Consider the following 5,242-nt stretch of genomic DNA (forward strand, 5'->3'; position numbering starts at 1 on the left):
ATGCATGTTTATTACTAAAATTGCATTGTTTAGCAACGCTACCCCAATGATACGTACAATATCATAAGATCAAAGCCGAGCAGGTCAAGCAAAGCCAACGGGGATACGAACTAACTTTTCCCCCTTTTACAAACTCACGGTTTTTCTTTGGATGCAGGCACTTGAGTTGCAAAATCATCAAATATACTATACGCTCACCCACAAAGTTCAGGAATACAACCCTCTGAACCGTTGCACTTGCTCGCAACTGCTATCTGTGAGCACGTGATTTTTGCCCTATATGTATTACTCCCATAAATTCAAAACAAAATAATTTTCCATTATTTGTAAATTTTGTGGATTTTTGTGGAATTTTTTTGTCAAGTGTTTGTATTTGTTTGTGCACATGTATTTTATTTAATTAATGAAAAAATACAAAAAATACGTTGCATGTGCATTTAGGATTTAACTTTGCATTTTTAAGAATTAATTAGTAATTAAGTTATTTTATAAAAAAAAAGGGAAAATCACAAAAATAGTTTAATTTGCACCTTTCAAGGTTAACTTTGGTTTTGAATAGTTTTCTTTTAATTAATTGTGATAATTATTATTTAGGTTTAATTAGTGTTTTTTTGGTTAATTAGGTTTTAGGATTTAATTTAGATTTTATTTTAATTTTGGAAAAAAAAAGAATTTTTTTTTTTGGAAAATTGATTTGAAATAGGATAAAGAAAAAGAATGAAGTAATCAGATTTGGGCCAAGTGTTTAGAGTCCTACACCAGCCCAATTCATTTCCCCCTTGAAACCCGTTAAACCCAGCCCATACCCGTCCAGCCCATACCCCAACCAAACGACCTCGTTTAGTTTAAGCTTAATCTGAGCCGTCGAGGTTATACAATCCAAAGGCTGAGAACTGACGACCACTTGATATATATCTGTCCGAAGTTCTCACCCCCCCTCATCGTCTCCTTCTCAAACTCATAGACCCAAACCCTAGTAGCTGCCCCAAAATCCCACCATCATCCGGTGGCGGCGCCACCTCCAACTGTCCCCAAAATAACACCCTACAACCCCCTTTATCCCCTCATTCCAAACCTTCACTCCATTTCCCTCGAAACTTTCTAGAAATTCTCGAATCTTAAATCTAAAGTTCGAGCCCTAGAATCCAAAGCCAAATCTACATATGCAAGGTTATTTCTCTAGTTTTTATGAGTATTCAGGGCCGGTTTTATTACGAAATAATGTTATTCGCTTGTTCTTAACAAAGAACAAGCGATTGACATTATTTGGAGGTTTAAATCAGAAGTTCAGTCGCAAGTTCAAGCTTGAGTCGGTGAGTTCCGCTTTTCCTTTTGCTTATTCTTGTGTTCTTTCAGTCTTCTTTCTTCTTCTCTTCTTCTCTTTTCCCTGGGACAATTCAATTAAAAATTGACTAAAATTTCTGGCCAAGATAGAGTTCTGTCCGTTTGTTCCTTTTCAGTTTTCTTTTTCAAGTCTTGTTCTCTGATGTCGCTTGGTCCGTTTAATTTTCCTGTTAATAGCATGACTAAATTTCTGAGTTCACCCCATTTTTTCAGCCTTCTAGGTTAACTTAATTAGGTTTATTTGATAGCTTCATTCAATTCCTCATGTTAGTTTAGGTCTTAGTCTTGTGAAATCATTTAGTTGTTTTCTTATGTTTGTAATAATTTGCTCAGTCTGGTTCAATTCATTTTGCTATTTGGGCTCTGAATCCATTTCAGAATTCACTCCAAGGGACTTGAATTAAGTTTTGAGTCTAGGCCTGGCTTAGCCATTGGGTCATTGACCCATGACCCATACCCATAGGTTTCAGCAGTAAAAACGGGGTCATTAAGGGGTATTTTTGGGTAGTCTAGGTAAAGAATCTCTGAATAACTACCTAGGGAAGATTCTAGGAAGCTGAGGTTGGAGTTAATTGTGAATTTCTGGTTTTTAACTAGGGATATCTAAGCTATAATGAAAATTCCAAAAGGGGCAAAATGCAAAAACTGATTCCTAAGGGCTGCCCTAATAGCTTGCCTATAAAGGCACAATTACTTGACATTCAAGTGAGGGGGAAAAGATTAAAAAGTCTGAAAAAAAAGAAACTGAAATGGCTGAGTCCCTTTTAAAAAAAATTCTGAATTCCTCAGAATATTTGTTTAGAAAATTACTAAAACTCTGCTCATTTTTGGAGTTTTCTAATTTCATTTGGTGAATACAACTTCTGAAAATGATAGTTTCTCACCTTGGGGTTGAAATGGATTGAAATCGTGTTTTGAAAATTTCTGGTTCAAGCTTTGTTATGGGCTTACTGTTCCATTGAATTCTTGAGCTGATCTCACTGTTGGTTGGTTGAATCCGGGCTAGCTGCAACTGTTCTGATCCCTCATTTTCTATTTTGTTTTGCTTTCCAGGTACACTTCTCTGAATCCCACTTCATGTAAAGTTCTGATTCGAAGTGTGAAATAAAATTCAGAATGCCAAGCATGACCTCCATGTTTTGAATCTTTAGATTAGTTCCATTTCTCTTAGATAAAATGATTCCAAGATCATTTCATGTATTGTATGAGAACTGAGTTGGTTGGTATTTGATATGAAGTTATTTTTAGCAAGCACTCATTAGTTAAATGTCAGAGTTGGAGTTCTTGTTATGATAACTGTCCAGCTTCTGTTTGAGCATGTTAGCATAAAGTAGTTCATGTTAGATCTCTTAATGCTTTGCAAGATAATTGTTAATCTCAGGTTATTTGTAATGAAGATTTAAAGTGAGGGAGATGGGGTGCAGAGAAGAATATGTCTATGCACATATGCTGAATCTGAAAACCATTTTAGTATGGATATTAATGAGTAAATTGCTTGTGGATAAGGATTTGTAATTACAGCTTGTAAAACTCGATTGAATGGTGTTTGGGTCTTAGGCATTTCATTATTTCAAGTGATTAATGGTTTGTTTATTCCTAACGCTGAAGATCAGTAATTTTATTTGGGGTTTGATTTCATAATGGCCATTTGGGGCCTAATTCCTATTATTGGATTAATTTGGGCTCGTAGGGACTCGATCCAGGGTTAAACGTTAATACCACCTCATTTGCTAGACTTGGGCTCAACTTGGGCCCAAAGCCTTGAAATCATTTGGAAACAAAAAATGGCAATCCTCGCTACATGTGTGTTTTCTTGTTGATGCCGTTGTTGGGCCCAAACCCATTTTACTGACTGGCCCAAATTCCCCATTGTTACAAATCGGTCAAATCTGATTTCTTAGAAAATGATCCGAGAATTTCTTATGCCATTAATCAAATAGCCAAACCCTTTATTAAATGAGGAGAGCCATATCTTTTAATACATAATAGTTTATGGCCCTCATAATTTATTTTTTAAAAAACCTCTTGGTTAGAATAATTTGAGGTACGCCGTGCCGAATTTTAAAATGTATGGCCCTCACTTAATTAGTATTTTAATCCTTAGAATTCGAGGCACGCCATTTAGCAAATTTTCCATGGCCCTCACAAAGTTAAAAATGCGTAGTTGCTGTTGGCGCATTATTTTAATAGTTAACTTCCTTAAACTCGGGTGTGCATTTTATGTGACCCAAATCCAAATCCTAACAATGTTAAATATAATGTATCTCAGTCTGCGAGTGAATTTTATGTGGCGTGATCCAAATACGTGTTTTAGATGACGTTGAAATCTTCCTTAAAATATTTAAAAGCGGTTTTTAAAGTTAAAATTCACATAGGTTTGAAATGTATTAAAATCAGATAATTAGGCCAATAATAACAGTTGAGCGACCGTACTAGAACCACGGAACTCGGGAATGCCTAACACCTTCTCCTGAGTTAACAGAATTCCTTACCCGGATTTCTGTGTTCGCGGACTGTAATACAGAGTCAATCTTTCCTCGATTCGGGATTTGAACCGGTGACCTGGGACACCATAAATCATCCCAAGTGGCGACTTTGAATATTCAAAAACTAATCTCATTTTGATTGTCACTTTAAGTTGGAAAAACTCCCTTGTATACTTCCTTCCAGGGGTGTAGGTAAAAAGGAGGTATGATAGCTCTGGCGACTCTGCTGGGGATCGAACCCAGAATCTCTGGTTCAGGGTTCAGAATTCGAGCTTAGATGAATTGTTATAGTTGGCCTTATTTATTATCTGATTTTGTTACATGTTTGGGCCTAATGTGCTAAGTGTTGCTTTTACCGCTTTGATATTCTGTGAACTGTATATAAATTGCTACGAAACCCTTTTTCTCTCTGAGTCTTCTAAATCATGGAGGAGTGTGTACTTAGTGTGACTTCTCTTCTGTTAGAGTCATATCCCAAATTTTAGAAGGAGGTTCGGACAAGTTGCAAAGCCGGTGAAGCTTCTGTATTCCCGGTACGCTGCCTCCCCTCAGCTCGAGTTGTCTGCTCGGGTATGCCAGGTTTAGAACAATAAACCCAGGTTTTAAATCTAGTATAGCAAGACCTTAAGCCGGATCCCTAGTAGGAACGTTTGCTTTCATCACGTGCATTTCACTTTGGAGACTCAACACAGGGGTTGGGTCTGTCTAGACAGGTGTACCAAAAATAAAAAGACCATCCTGATGCATCTTACTTGCTACTTGTGCATTTATTTGATTTGAATTTGCATGCTGACCGGCTTTTGAATAGAGGGAGAAAGTTGAAAAAAAAATAGCAATGTGAGGGTTAAGTGAGTTAAATCATCAGTTTTGGAAAATCCAATGTCCAAATGGTACTGAAACTATGCCGAATATTTTGAAAAAATGAAAAAAAAGAAGAAAAGGTTTTGTTTTGAAAAATAGTTGGTTTTATTTTATTTGCCCGAACTACGCCAGTTTGATTCTCACAGGGTATGAGATACGTAGGCAACCCCCATCAGGTCCAACTTCCCTTTTGCAAAAATAGCCCAAAAGAACAAAAATTTTAATTTTATTGCAAATAAGTAAGGTGATTCCATTCTTGTCTAAAATAGCCGAATGTCCCCAAAAGGGCGCCGGAAGGTCGTTTTTGCAAGAATAGCCACATTTGGTCATTTTTCATGGTTTTTGGTGTTTAGCGAACACAACCTTAAATTCTTCGTCTTCGGAGTGCTGAAAGGACGTATTGGTAAAGTCGGACATTTTTGTGAAAATTTTGAAAAAAAAATGGTCATGTTTCTTGAGTCAAAATGAGTCATAGTTTTCTTTTAATTAAAATCATCTTAATAAATGTGCAGGATGAGCACAATTCAAAATGACCTTTCTCAGTCCTTGAG

Source organism: Nicotiana sylvestris, chromosome 2 (assembly GCF_000393655.2).
Source record: "Nicotiana sylvestris chromosome 2, ASM39365v2, whole genome shotgun sequence".
NCBI lineage: Eukaryota > Viridiplantae > Streptophyta > Magnoliopsida > Solanales > Solanaceae > Nicotiana > Nicotiana sylvestris.